The sequence below is a fragment of the Triticum aestivum genome, chromosome 3A (assembly GCF_018294505.1).
Source record: "Triticum aestivum cultivar Chinese Spring chromosome 3A, IWGSC CS RefSeq v2.1, whole genome shotgun sequence".
In the NCBI taxonomy this organism is placed as follows: Eukaryota; Viridiplantae; Streptophyta; class Magnoliopsida; order Poales; family Poaceae; genus Triticum; species Triticum aestivum.
In genome coordinates this window covers 102,331,508-102,347,155 of record NC_057800.1, presented here as the reverse complement: position 1 = coordinate 102,347,155, position 15,648 = coordinate 102,331,508, and the positions used below count along the sequence as shown (strand labels likewise).

Sequence of the window (15,648 nt, the reverse complement as noted above, 5' to 3'; positions counted from 1 at the left end):
ACCAGCCGTTTAGACTAGACGGAACATGTCTTTTTGTTGTTGTTGAGGGAACTAGACGGAACAGGTCGCATCACGTGGAGTCGTCGGGGTCCTCCCTTCTTTGTATCGTAGATTTGCATGGGATTATTTCTAATAATTTTATGAGTTGGTCAACATTGCCAAATATTCTCTGTTCTATGGCACGTCAGTTTCGTAGAAATTTCAACATCCCCTCATTTTTTAACTTATCCACGTAGGATAGGAATGTCCTTCTTTTTTGTTCTATTTGAGTGACCATTTGCGTAACTTGTCTAAAAAAATTACGAGAAATAACTTGTATTTCAGTCCATACCTTCTTTTCTCAATATGTTAACCGCTTCAAAACAATCACTCTCAATATGCATTGTGAGTTGGCTCCACTGTGTGACTAGAGACATGCCTTCTTCCATCGAATATAATTCGGCCTCCATGACAGACGACCAATGTTGAAGGCACCTGCACGATGAACTGTCTCCCGTGTGGTCTTGAAAAATCATGCCACTTCAAACATATCTAGTAGCCTGGACAAAAGGAAACATCCGTGTTTTAACTTAGCCCATCCGGTTTCAGTAACCTACCAAGATGAAACCTATACAACACAAATGTTCTTGGTTCAGTTCGACCATATATCAACAAAGGCTTTGACCCGTTTTATATATAAAAGCAATGATCAACAACATCCAATTACATACAACACGACACAATAATACACACCCAAGACATGATATAAAGGGCCTGAGTATTAGCAAGCCACCCCAAATAACTCCAAGCAAACTACAAATGAAAAAACACAGCGTTGCTTGGAGACGACGGAGCCCTCAACCGTGGCCAAGCCACCACGAAGGACAAAGAGCTAGCACCACTCGTTGACGCATATTATAGACATCATTAAACTTAAAATTACCTTCTTTTGCGAGAAAAACATAAACTACCTGACATTTGTCTTTTCCCTCCTAAGAAACCGTGTGTGTACTTCTTTTGTCTGATGCTTTTCTAATGGTTTGGTGTTTTGTTAAGAGAACGTCGATCATTTGGAGGCGTGTGTAGGTGTCGACAGACAGGATCCACTGCAATGAGCGAATGTTTTGGAGGCGTAAGTTACGTGTCAACGGGCCTCTGAATCGCTCGTTCAATGGATAGCCATGCCCATAGAGCGGGTTCGGCACAATGGATGTGCTCTTGTCCGACTGCTACCGCTCCACCATCTTCGGAGGCGTGGCGTCGGTGCCGTCCAGGAGTCCGGTGACTTGTGCTCCTCGCAGGGCCGGCATGATCTGGGCCTTCCATAGGAGGTAATACCCCTTGTTAGTTTCACAGTCGGCGATTGCCCTAGGTTCAAAACAACAGGAGCCGAGGTGGAAGACATGGCTAGATTGATTTTGTGGAAGCTAGATTGATAGGAAGAGGCTGGCTCTGTATACCATGACCATGTAGGGATTGTGGAAGCGTTCCTACTCCGTGGAGGAGCCGCTTGGTTATATTGATCGATGGACAGGAAACACCCCTGTTGTGATTTAAGTTTAACCCGATCGCTAGGATGCAAATGTGTTACACGAGATAGGATCAAGAGGGTTTTTTCAGACGGCCTCACAATCCTTTTCATTAGTTTTGCAATCAACAAAAATACATCAATCTGCTTGAAGTATTAGTATCAAGAGGTTTAATGAAGAGAGATAGAGATAAAACAGTTGAGATTACATACGTATAAAACTGTATGCTTAATGAAGAGAGATAGAGATAAAACAGTTGAGATTATATACGTATAAAACTGTATGCCTAAGAGCAACTCTAATGGGGCGACCCATTTCGTCCGCCGCTGTACGTTTGGGTCGGCGCGGACAGAAAAATCGGCCCAACGCGCCGACCCAAACGGACGCGCGTCCACTTTTCATCCGCGGGCGACCCATTTTCAGCCCATTTTTTAGCCGAATTTGCGTCGGCGCGGACACGCGATGGACGCGCACATGCTCGCCTTCTCCTCTCTCCGGGCCCGTGGGTCGGTGGCTCATTGGCCTCTCCCCACCCCCCGGCAACCCTCGCCCGCCTCCTTTGTCGCCGACGCCGTCACCCTTTTTTGCCGGTGACTCTGCCAGCACGACGAGGAGAAGATATTGGTTGCCGTGTTGGTCCATCACCACCTCAACAGCCAGCGGCCGTTGTTTTGTGGCTCCATTCCGGGCCACCTTCCAGCGTTGAATCGCAACCGAGAGAGCGGGCATTTCCATCTTTGGAAGGACTACTTTGATACAACAAACCCGTTGTTCAAACATCACAAATTCCGCCGCCGTTTTCGTATGAGTAGGCATGTTTTCAACCGTATTAGATAGGGAGTGGTCGGCTATGATGACTATTTCGAGTGCAAAAAGGATGCCGTAGGCAAGATTGGTTTCTTCTCTTATCAGAAATGCACCGCCGCTATCTGAATGCTTGCATACGGAGTGCCCGGTGATCTCATTGACGAGTACGTCCGTATGAGCGAGTCTACATGCCTAGAGTCTATGTATAAGTTCTGCAAGGCTGTTATTGCTGTGTTTGGCCCTGAGTACTTGAGAGAGCCGACGGCTGAAGATACAGCCCGTTTGTTGGCGATGAATGCCAGAAGGGGCTTCCCAGGGATGCTTGGCAGCATAGACTGCATGTACACGGAGTGGAAGAACCGTCCTTCTGCTTGGCAAGGACAGTATAAGGGGCATGTTAGGGCTTGCACTATCATCCTAGAGGCCGTGGCGTCTCAAGATCTCTGGATCTGGCACTCTTTCTTTGGCATGGCTGGATCACACAATGATATCAACGTGCTTCAGCGCTCGCCGGTGTTTCAGGGTTACTGTCAACGGCCACAACTACGATAAAGGATACTACCTGGGTGACGGTATCTATACTCAGTGGACCACTATTGTCAAGACAATACCCAACTCTGTCGGAGAGAAAAGGAAAAGATTTGCCCAGGAGCAAGAGAGTGCCAGAAAGGATGTCGAGCGTGCCTTTGGTGTTTTGCAATCTCGATGGGGCATCGTTCGGTATCCTGCTAATAACTGGAGCACGCAGAAACTGTGGGAGGTGATGACTGCTTGTGTGATCATGCACAATATGATCGTAGAAGACGAGCGCCCGAAACGTCTGTACGATCAAGGGTTTCAGTTTCAGGGTGAGAATGTTGTGCCTGAGCATGAAGTAGCGGCAACGTTTGAACAGTTCACCCAAATTCATGAAGACATGCGTGATTGAGAAACTCACGTGCAGCTGCAAAATGATTTGGTTGAGCATATATGGGCTCATGTTGGCAACCAATAGATGTATCTTCATTTATTCGGCTGCAAAACTATGTGAAACATTTTTATTTATACCCGGCATGTAAAACTATAATATTTTTATTCGGTAAAACTATGTTATTTGACAATATGTTTGAATGCAAATTAATGTAAATATTAGAGCAACTTCAATGGGGCGACCCATTTCGTCCGCCCATGTCCGTTTGGGTCTGCGCAGACAAAAACGACTGCCCAACGCAGAGACCCATTTCCATTTTGTGTCGGCTTTATGTCCACGCGGACCCATTTCCGTCTCAAATTTTGGTCACATTTGGGTCGATGGCGGATACAAAGCGGACGTTTTCTTTGCTCTCCTCGTCCGCCTTTGCCCATTGCATGCGCTGCGTGGCCCACGTGTCATCCAACCATCCATCCCATCTATCTCCTCCTTTTCTCTCTCTTCTCCCACCCACCCACCCACCCTGCTCCAGACCACCAACCGGGACAGTGCCGGAGAAGGGCCGGAGCCGGGGCAGCGCCGGAGAAGGGCGCGGGCTGCTGCTCGTCTCGCCATGCTCGCCAAGACGGCCTTCTTCCTCGTCGCCATGCTCGCCTCCCCGCTGCTCGTCTGCGCGCCGCCTCTGCTCGTCGTGCTCCTTGACCTTGCCCTCCCGCCCATGCTCCTCTCCGCCCAGCTCCGGCTGTTGCTCCGTTGCGCCGTCCGCCTCCGGCTGGTCTCGGTCGCTGCCGACTCCACGCCATCCGTCCACAGCCTTGCCTCTGCTCCAACTGCATGCATGCCGCTGCTTGTGCCCGGGCACCACTGGGGTGCGCCCGGCTCCTGCGATTCTTCTACCCAAGCCGCGCTGCTGCGGGTCGCCTCCATGGACCAGGCAGGTCTCCGCCCGCAACCCGGACTCCTCCGTCCGCGTCGCCTTGGCTGATTGCTGCTCCGCGCCACGCACCCGGACGCCGACTGCCGCGCCTCGCCGCTCCGGTCTGCTCCGCTCCCACACCCGGACGCCAAGTCACGCGCCTAGTCGCTCCGGCTGCTCCGAACCCGGCCTATCGGCTGTGCCGCCCGGCCGCCTGCTGGCTCCGCGCCGGCTTCTGCCAGCCACGCCCGCCTGCGCCGGCTCCCACGACCGAGCCCAGCGTCCTCCCGCGCGCTGGCCCCACTCGCCGCCTCGCGCCCCCCGGCTCCGCCGGCCCCGCTCGTCGTCTCGCCTGGCCGGCTCCCATGGTCCTGTTGTCCCTGACGCTCGCGGTCGCGCACCTCGCCGTCGCGTACTGGGCCAGCTGCCGTGAGCGCCGCCGCTTGCTCATCCCTCTCCCCTCCGGTGCTCGTCTCCGCTGCCTGCTACATGTTCGACAAAATGCCAGGGCGGACATGGCAAAAATGTGTCAGGCCACCCGTTGGGCGCACCTGCAGACCCAAATCAAAAAGCGGACGTGGCTGTCCGTTTCGCCGACCCAAACGGACAAAGGTAGACAAAATGCATGTCCGTTTGGGTCGGCCCGTTGGAGTTGCCCTTAGGCGGTCAGCCGACCACGACGGCACATATGGGTCGGCGCGTTGGGCATGCTGTCGACCCAAAATCTGAAAAAGAAGGGACGAAAGGCGGGCGGCCGATTCAAACGGACAAAAAACAAACGAAATCGCCATCCGATTGCATCGGCCCGTTGGAGTTGCTCTAACCGTCTGAATCTCTGACGCCGTGCGATCCGCAGGATCCCAACAGATGTCGAAAAGGGCGGGCAGAGACGGCTGATGTGTGCATAGGCTCGCAGGATCGCAGCTCGCTGACCCACCACAAACGTTGTGGATTGGCAGTACGTGCTGTCCAGCTCTTGCCTTGCTGTTCTCTGTATCCATCCTGCGGATTTTTGATGATCATTCTCATTCTCCGATGAGTCCCCAAAATCAACATGCATGCGAAATGAATGTGACCAGGCGTTTTGTCCATGGGACGAGGCGCTGGATCTCACATCAGAGCGCACCATGCGCGTGCGTTTTCGGATGGCGGGAAGAGGTTGAAAAAACTTGGACTACAGCAAAGCTAGCTGACGGACCAGCGTCGTCTGCCGTGTGTTCCCGCCGTCCACAGACAGACGAGACCCCAGTGCGCCAGACGACAGCGCTGCCGCGCCGTGACGACGACGTGCAACCTCCGCTCCCGCCACGAGACAGTCACGCTGCCGGTGGATTAACTATCGTGCATGAATCGTTCAGCAGGCATCGTTTGTGAAATAGTTTCGGTCCGGCATTGTCTTCTCCTCGTCCTTGGGAGAAAGCGAAGACGACGACCCATGTGGATCAGACGCGCGGGCTTCCACGGAACCGTACGTACTCCCTACTACAGTAGGCTCCTGTATTGCCATAGCTACAGCCGTTGGGTGCAGGGCGGGTCTTAAGAATTCGGGGGCCCGGGGCGAGGCTATAATCCGGGGCCCTTAACATAAAAAAACAAAGTGATGGCTTATGGAGTAAGTAGACAATGATCTCTGCGCCTATCAAGTTTTTTTATAAATGCATATCCATGTTTAATGTGAGCCTTGTACGATAATTATAGGACTACGTTATATGTATGAGGTCTCAAAAGGTTGGAACAACTTCAAATCGGTAAAGAATTGGTGGCACTCCGTGATAAATGTCAACGACGACGTCTATAAGGAACTTGCTTCCCTTCTCATGCTTACATCGTGGGAGATTTGATGTGAGAGAAATGCCCGGGTTTTTAGAAATTATTCATCCATGCCGGACACCATGTTTGGTAAGATCAAAAGAGAGTCTCTTTTGTTTTGCGGGTGAAAAGAGATGCTTTTTTGTGGGAAAAGGTAGGGCCGAACGCTTAGGATCTTTCATGCCACCAGAGTAGTTCATTGTAGCACCAGCCTTGTGGTCAAGTATTATATGTAAAACTCTTATTAATTAACGTGATGAGGCAAAGCTCTTGTCTCATTTTCGAAAAAAAAAGTTTAGAGAGACGTGTGACTCCATGAATGGTCCTGAAAGAAGTTTGCATCGAAAATGCAGAGTAGGCATGCACATTTTTCAGTTCATGGCATGTGTTACTCCGAATAGAAATTAAGATAGATGAGCCAATCCATATGAGTGAGAAGAAAATTATTTCATTCACTTCTTCAAAAATAAAATCGTCAGTGCCATGATACTGCAAATTAACTCTTACCTTGTTGTGCATCTGAATAAATCAAGAGTTAATTACCTCAAATGTTAGTCATTGCTCAGTTCATCTCGAAACTAGATTCACGGGAGGGATCGCCATCCAGAGCCTTGCTCTCGTCATGATCTGTTTGACATCTACACCACAATTATATCACAATAAACCGCAGAAACAGCGGAAGGCGCTGACCTACCTGAAACACTCACGCCTCCGTAGACGAACGTAGCATGAGTCCGCCGCCGAGCTCCGCAGCGCAGCCGCATCGATCCCTTGCCATCCGGGCTTCCTTCCTTATCCATCTGCCGCAGTTTGGTCAGGAGGCGAAAGGCGGCGTGATGTGTGGACGATGGCTCGCTCAAGTTCCTCCTTTTTTTACGATGCGTGCGTTACGGCCGGGATGTATTGCTCCAGCTATGGTAGTTGCTACTAATTGGGCCGTCCAATAAACTTTATTAGTGTGCTAAAAAACGGAGGCCTAATTAATGCGGACACACATACCCCCCTCAGGGCCGGCCCTGGTTGGGTGGCTAAATTTCGTGTTTTTGACTCTTTTTCCAAACCTATTCGAGATCTAATCCTAGTTTGAATTTTTTTTGAAATCTAACCCATTTCCTATCGCTAGGAACTATGGCGGTAGGGTATAACAGCCTACCTTGCATGCTCTACCGCCAAAACTCTCTTAAGTATTGAACACAGTGTGTTCTCGTGCCTACCGCCAAGGGTGCTTGGCGGTAAGGTTGTGCAAGATACCGCCAGCCCGTTTAGCGGTAGAGATGTTTCCTACCGCCAAAGTCCCTGGCGGTAGGCTGTTAGACCCTACCGCCATGGACTCTGGCGGTAGTAAAAGGGTCAGATCTCAAAAAAAATTCAATCTAGGGTCAGATCTCGAATAAATTTCAAAAAAGGGTCAAAACACGAAATTTTGCCTCGTTAGGTCGTAGTCGTTGGCTGGCTCGCCGGGTCGACCGTGTGCTGCAGGCCTGCAACTGCAGTTGCATAGACAGATTGATGGACGACCGTATCTTCTTGGCAGAAAATTATTTGAGGCTCACCGGGCGATCGACCGCTCCCGCCAGGTGATCTGTTCGGCGCGGCGATTGACTCCCCGGTCGTCACCGACCGGCCGCCGGTACTGTTACCCTTGTTGTTACCTTGATCAACTCCGATGTCGTTGCACTAGTGACGCGTACTGATAGAGCACTTCTAATAGATGATGTATATTTTGATACTTCAAACCGCTAATGTAAAATTTTGAAGCGCCAAAAGATGAGTTTTTACATCTCTGAAAAAAGGCTTAACTTCAAAATATGGTCTAAAACGAAGATTGTAAATAAAACAGCAACTCCGACAGATGATTCAAAACGAAGATCTAAAACCGGCAGTGTGGCTGCTGTTCAGCCACTGTACAACCGTACATATTGCCAAAAACATCTAAAACTAACATAAAAAATTATACATGTCCACAATATCAAATTATTACATAGTTCTTCAAATCCACGAATGAGGAGTCAACCGAGCTCATCTACAATGCAATGCAGATAACCATCGTCAAACATACTATCCAATCCCAATTTAAATCATCAACTTCCGTCAGTTTTTACCTTGGGGAATTCCGTCGAACACCTTGTGTGCGGGGTGGAAGAAGATGGCCGGCGGTTGGATTGGTCGCTGCTACGGACGGCGACGTAGAGGAGAAAGGAGCTCGGCGGCCGGCGCAGAGGAGCTATGCAGGCTGCCGGACCGCCAGAATCGGCGAATCCAGCCGCGACTGCTTCTCGAAACGGCGACGCCGGGGCGGCTGCGAGACGCCCTCAGGCGGGGAGGCGGTGGTGACGGCAACGGCGATTTGGGCGGTGCCAGCGATTTCCGCCGGGGCGGTCGCGAGCAGGAAGGCAAATGAACTGGCGGTTGGTCGTTTCACGGGCGACCACGGTTTTATATCAGATGTATTTCGTGATGTAAATTTGTATCATGAAGTTTTCAATTTTACATCTCCAGAATGTGGTGATGTAATTTTTTTTACATATGGATCATCTGTTGGAGCAGCGTTTTCTGCTCTTGAAGATCTAAAAGTTAAGTATTTCTACATATAAGGAGATGTTCTTACGGATACTCTGGTTGGAGCATTTTGGGATCTGCTGCTACCAAGGACGTGACTTCGTAGTACCAGAACTCACTTATTGTTCGGTTCTATCTAAACCGAGAATGATCGGTCAGCTGAGTTGCCGCCATTGACATGACCCGTCTCGTGCTGGTCCCTTTGTGTACGCACGATGGCTTTAGCACAGGGAAGCTGGTCGCTTCTAGCCCTCGCGTCGCTACCAAGCGGGGTGACTCGACGAAACCTTAACGCAACTGCCATCCCTTCTTCCTCCGATCCTGCTTCCCCTGCCGTCGTCGAAGGATGCCTTCGGTCAAAGGCCGCGAGGCTGACGGCGGTGGCGAGTCGTTGATAACCCATAAGTATAGGGAATCGCAACAGTTTCGGTAAGTAAGAGTGTCGAACCCAACGAGGAGCTAAAGGTAAAACAAATATTTCCTCAAGTTCTATCAACCACCGATACAACTCTACGCGCGCTTGACACTCGCTTTACCTAGAACAAGTATGAAATTATAAATACTTTGTAGGTGTTGTTGGATAGGTTTGCAAGATAATACAGAGCAAAAAAATAAAAAGTAGGGTCTGTTTAGATAAATACAACTAAATTAGTTTTAGTAAAGGGCTTTTTGTTACGAGAAAGTTATTTGTCCCTAGACAATCGATAACTAGACCGGTAATCATTATTGCAATTTTAGGCATAAGCAAACATATTTTCTCTACTTAAATCATATGCACTTATGATTGGAACTCTAACAAGCATCCGTAACTAATAAAGATCATTAAGGTAAAACCCAATCATAACATTAAAGTATCAAGTCCTCTTTATCCCATACACAAACAACCTACTTACTCGCGTATGTGTTTCTATCACTCACGTCAACCACCATAAGCAAATCATTAACATATTGCAAACCCTACAGCGGGAATCCCCCATGCTTGCGTGACACAGAGAGCACCATAGGACTGTTGAGGAATGTTGCAGAAAATAAAAAAAATTCCTACGTTTCACCAAGATCAATCTATGGAGTCAACTAGCAACGAGAGGAGAGTGCATCTACATACCCTTGTAGATCGCGAGCGGAAGCGTTCAAGAGAACGGGGATGATGGAGTCGTACTCGCCGTGATCCAAATCACCGATGACCAAGTGCCGAACGGACGACACCTCCGCGTTCAACACACGTACGGAGCGGATGACGTCTCCTCCTTCTTGATCCAGCAAGGGGGAAGGAGAGGTTGACGAAGATCCAGCAGCACGACGGCGTGGTGGTGGCTGCAGCAGTGATCGCAGCAGGGCTTCGCCGAGCTTCTGCGAGAGGGAGAGGTGTAGCAGGGGAGAGGGAGGCGCCAAGACTTGAGGTGTAGCTGCTCTCCCTCCCCCCCACCCTTTATATAGGCCCCCTAGGGGGTGCGCCGGCCCTAGGAGATGGGATCTCCTAGGGGGCGGCGGCCAAGGGGTGGAGTACCCCCCCCCCCCAAGGCAAGTGGAGGCGCCCCCTCCCCTAGGGTTAGCAACCCTAGGCGCATGGGGGGCCCAAGGGGGGCGCACTAGCCCACTATGGGCTGGTTCCCCTCCCCACTTCAGCCCATGGGGCCCTCAGGGATGGGTGGCCCCTCCCGGTGGACCCCCGGGACCCATCCGGTGGTCGCGGTACAATACCGGTGACCCTGAAACTTTCCCGATGGCCGAAACTACACTTCCTATATATAATTCTTCACCTCTGGACCATTCCGGAACACCTCCTGACGTCCAGGATCTCATCCGGGACTCCGAACAACTTTTGGATTACTGCATACTTATATCTATACAACCCTAGCATCATCGAACCTTAAGTGTGTAGACCCTACGGGTTCGGGAGACAAGCAGACATGACCGAGACGACTCTCTGATCAATAACCAACAGCGGGATCTGGATACCCATGTTGGCTCCCACATGCTCCTCGATGATCTCATCGGATGAACCACGATGTCGAGGACCTAATCAATCCCGTACTCAATTCCCTTTGTCAATCGATACGTTACTTGCCCGAGACTCGATCATCGGTATCCCAATACTTTGTTCAGTCTCGTTACCGGCAAGTCACTTTACTCGTACCGTAATGCATGATCCCGTGATCAATCACTTGATCACATTGAGCTCATTATGATGACGCATTATTGAGTGGGCCCAGAGATACCTCTCCATCATACGGAGTGACAAATCCCAGTCTCGATTCGTGCCAACCCAACAGACACTTTCGGAGATACCTGTAATGTACCTTTATAGTCATCCAGTTATGTTGTGACGTTTGGCACACCCAAGGCACTCCTACGGTATCCGGGAGTTGCGCAATCTCATGGTCTAAGGAAATGATACTTGACATCTAGAAAAGCTACAGCAAACGAACTACACGATCTTTGTGCTATGCTTATGTTTGGGTCTTGTCCATCACATCATTCTCCTAATGATGTGATCCCGTTATCAATGACATCCCCATGTCCATAGCCAGGAAACCATGACTATCTGTTGATCAACGAGCTAGTCAACTAGAGGCTCACTAGGGACACATTGTGGTCTATGTATTCACACATGTATTACGATTTCCGGATAATACAATTATAGCATGAATAATAGACAATTATCATGAACAAGGAAATATAATAATCATTTTATTATTGCCTCTAGGGCATATTTCCAACAGTCTCCCACTTGCACTAGAGTCAATCATCTAGTTACATTGTGATGAATCAAACATCCATGGAATTCTGGTGTTGATCATGTTTTTCTCTAGGGAGAGGTTTAGTTAACGGATCTGCTACATTCAGGTCCGTATGTACTTTACAAATCTCTATGTCTCCATTTTGAACACTTTCACGAATGGAGTTGAAGCGACGCTTGATATGCCTGGTCTTCCTGTGAAACCTGGGCTCCTTGGCAAGGGCAATAGCTCCAGTGTTGTCACAGAAGAGAGTCATCGGGCCCGACGCATTGGGTATGACTCCTAGGTCGGTAATGAACTCCTTCACCCAGATTGCTTCGTGTGCTGCCTCCGAGGCTGCCATGTACTCCACTTCACATGTAGATCCCGCCACAACGCTTTTCTTGCAACTGCACCAGCTTACTGCCCCACCATTCAAAATATACACGTATCCGGTTTGTGACTTAGAGTCATCCAGATCTGTATCGAAGCTAGCATCGACGTAACCCTTTACGATGAGCTAGCATCGTCACCTCCATAAATGAGAAACATTTCCTTAGTCCTTTTCAGGTACTTCAGGATATTTTTGACCGTTGTCCAGTGTTCCATGCCGGGGTTACTTTGGTACCTACCTACCAAACTCACGGCAAGGTTTACATCAGGTCCGGTACACAGCATAGCATACATGATAGACCCTATGGCCGAGGCATTGGGGACGACACTCATCTTTTCTCTATCTTCTGCCGTGGTCGGGCATTGAGCCAAGCTCAATCTCGTACCTTGCAATACAGGCAAGAACCCCTTCTTTGACTGATCCATTTTGAACTTCTTCAATATCTTGTCAAGGTACGTACTCTGTGAAAGACCAATGAGGCGTCTCGATCTATCTCTATAGATCTTGATGCCTAATATATAAGCAGCTTCTCCAAGGTCCTTCATTGAAAAACACTTGTTCAAATAGGCCTTTATGCTTTCCAAGAATTCTATATCATTTCCCATCAACAGTATGTCATCCACATACAATATGAGAAATGCTACAGAGCTCCCACTCACTTTCTTGTAAATGCAGGCTTCTCCATAAGTCTGCATAAACCCAAACGCTTTGATCATCTCATCAAAGCGAATGTTCCAACTCCGAGATGCTTGCACCAGCCCATAAATCGAGCATTGGAGCTTGCACACCTTGTCAGCATTCTTAGGATCGACAAAACCTTCCGGCTGCATCATATACAATTCTTCCTTAAGGAAACCATTAAGGAATGCCGTTTTGACGTCCATTTGCCATATCTCATAATCATAGAATGCGGCAATTGCTAACATGATTCGGACAGACTTCAGCTTCGCTACGGGCGAGAAAGTCTCATCGTAGTCAACCCCTTGAACATGTCAATAACCCTTAGCGACAAGCCGAGCTTTATAGATGGTTACATTACCATCCGCGTCTGTCTTCTTCTTAAAGATCCATTTATTTTCTATGGCTCGCCGATCAACGGGCAAGTCAGTCAAGTCCATACTTCATTTTCATACATGGATCCTATCTCGGATTTCATGGCTTCCAGCCATTTGTCGGAATCCGGGCCCGCCATCGCTTCTTCATAGTTCGAAGGTTCACCGTTGTCTAACAACATGATTTCCAAGACAGGGTTGCCGTACCACTCTGGTGTGGAACGTGTCCTTGTGGACCTACGAAGTTCAGTAGCAACTTGATCTGAAGTTTCATGATCATCATCATCAACTTCCTCTCTAGTCGGTGCAGGCACCTCAGGAACATTTTCTTGAGCTGCGCCACTTACCGGTTCAAGAGGTAATACTTCATCAAGTTCTACCTTCCTCCCACTTATTTCTTTCAAGAGAAACTCTTTCTCTAGAAAGGATCCATTCTTGGCAACAAAGATCTTGCCTTCGGATCTGAGGTAGAAGGTATATCCAACAGTTTCTTTAGGGTATCCTATGAAGACGCATTTGTCCGACTTGGGTTCGAGCTTTTCAGGTTGAAGTTTCTTGACATAAGCATCACATCCTCAAATTTTAGAAACGACAGCTTAGGTTTCTTCCCAAACCATAATTCATACGGTGTCGTCTCAACGGATTTCGACGAAGCCCTATTTAAAGTGAATGCGGCAGTCTCTAAAGCATAGCCCCAAAATGATAGCGGTAAATCGGTAAGAGACATCATAGATCACACCATATCTAATAGAGTGCGATTACGACGTTCGGACACACCATTACGCTGAGGTGTTTCAGGCGGCGTGAGTTGTGAAACTATTCCACATTTTCTTAAGTGTGTGCCAAATTCGTGACTCAAGTATTCTCCCCCACGATCTGATCGCAAGAACTTGATTTTCCTGTCACGTTGATTCTCAACCTCACTCTGAAATTCCTTGAACTTTTCAAAGGTCTCAGACTTGTGTTTCATTAAGTAGACATACCCATATCTACTCAAGTCATCAGTGAGGGTGAGAACATAACGATAGCCACCGCGAGCCTCAACACTCATTGGACCGCACACATCAGTATGTATGATTTCCAATAAGTTGGTTGCTCGCTCCATTGTTCCTGAGAATGGAGTCTTGGTCATTTTACCCATGAGGCATGGTTCGCACGTGTCAAATGATTCGTAATCAAGAGACTCTAAAAGTCCATCTGCATGGAGCTTCTTCATGCGTTTGACACCTATGTGACCAAGGCGGCAGTGCCACAAGTATGTGGGACTATCATTATCAACCTTACATCTTTTGGTATTCACACTATGAATATGTGTAGCATTACGCTCGAGATTCATTAAGAATAAACCATTCACCATTGGAGCATGACCATAAAAAATATCTCTCATATAAATAGAACAACCATTATTCTCGGATTTAAATGAGTAGCCATCTCGTATTAAACGAGATCCTGATACAATGTTCATGCTCAAAGCTGGTACTAAATAACAATTATTGAGGTTTAAAACTAATCCCGTAGGTAAATGTACAGGTAGCGTGCCGACGGCGATCACATCGACCTTGGAACCATGCCCGACACGCATCATCACCTCGTCCTTCGCCAGTCTCCGCTTATTCCGCAGCTCCTGCTTTGAGTTACAAATGTGAGCAACCGCACCGGTATTAAATACCCAGGAGCTACTACGAGTACTGGTAAGGTACACATCAATTACATGTATATCACATATACCTTTTGTGATGTCGGCCTTCTTGTCCGCTAAGTATTTGGGGCAGTTCCACTTCCAGTGACCACTTCCCTTGCAATAAAAGCACTCAGTCTCGGGCTTGGGTCCATGCTTTGGCTTCTTCCCAGCAGCTTGCTTACCGGGTGCGGCAACTCCCTTGCCGTCCTTCTTGAAGTTCTTCTTACCCTTGCCTTTCTTGAACTTAGTGGTTTTATTCACCATTAACACTTGATGTTCCTTTTTGACTTCTACCTCTGCTGATTTCAGCATTGCAAATACTTCAGGAATGGTCTTTTCCATCCCCTGCATATTGAAGTTCATCACAAAGCTCTTGTAGCTTGGTGGAAGCGACTGAAGGATTCTGTCAATGACTGCGTCATCCGGGAGATTAACTCCCAGCTGAGTCAAGCGGTTATGCAACCCAGACATTTTGAGTATGTGCTCACTGACAGAACTATTTTCCTCCATCTTACAGCTGAAGAACTTGTCGGAGACTTCATATCTCTCGACCCGGGCATGAGCTTAGAAAACCATTTTCAGCTCTTCGAACATCTCATATGCTCCGTGTCGCTCAAAACGCTTTTGGGGCCCCGGTTCTAAGCTGTAAAGCATGCCGCACTGAACGAGGGAGTAATCATCAGCACGTGTCTGCCAAGCGTTCATAACGTCTTGGTTCTGTGGGACGGGTGCGTCACCTAGCGGTGCTTCTAGGACATAATCTTTCTTGGCAGCTATGAGGATGATCCTCAGGTTCCGGACCCAGTCCGTATAGTTGCTACCATCGTCTTTCAGCTTGGTTTTCTCTAGGAACGCGTTGAAGTTGAGGACAACATTGGCCATTTGATCTACAAGACATATTGTAAAGATTTTAGACTAAGTTCATGATAATTAAGTTTATCTAATCAAATTATTCAATGAACTCCCACTTAGATAAATATCCCTCCAGTCATCTAAGTATAATATGATCCGAGTTGACTAGGCCATGTCCGATCATCACGTGAGACGGACTATTCAACATCGGTGAACATCTTCATGCTGATCGTATCTTCTATACGACTCATGCTCGACCTTTCGGTCTTCCGTGTTCCGAGGCCATGTCTGTACATGCTAGGCTCGTCAAGTCAATCTAAGTGTATTGCGTGTGTAAATCTGTCTTCCACCCGTTGTATGTGAACATTGGAATCTATCACACCCGATCATCACGTGGTGCTTCGAAACAACAAACTGTCGCAACGGCGCACAGTTAGGGG

The 15,648-nt window shown here is 48.4% G+C and overlaps 1 long non-coding RNA gene across 1 annotated transcript; it reads right to left on the bottom strand.

Annotated features, from left to right (window-relative positions):
* Positions 1-275: 275 nt before the first annotated feature.
* Positions 276-6,865, bottom strand: LOC123058034 (uncharacterized). The gene is made up of 3 exons (XR_006427045.1): positions 6,645-6,865; positions 6,494-6,588; positions 276-539 (listed from the first exon to the last, which is right to left on the bottom strand). It is a non-coding gene; the product is annotated as an uncharacterized lncRNA (long non-coding RNA).
* Between the last annotated feature and the right edge of the window lie 8,783 nt (positions 6,866-15,648).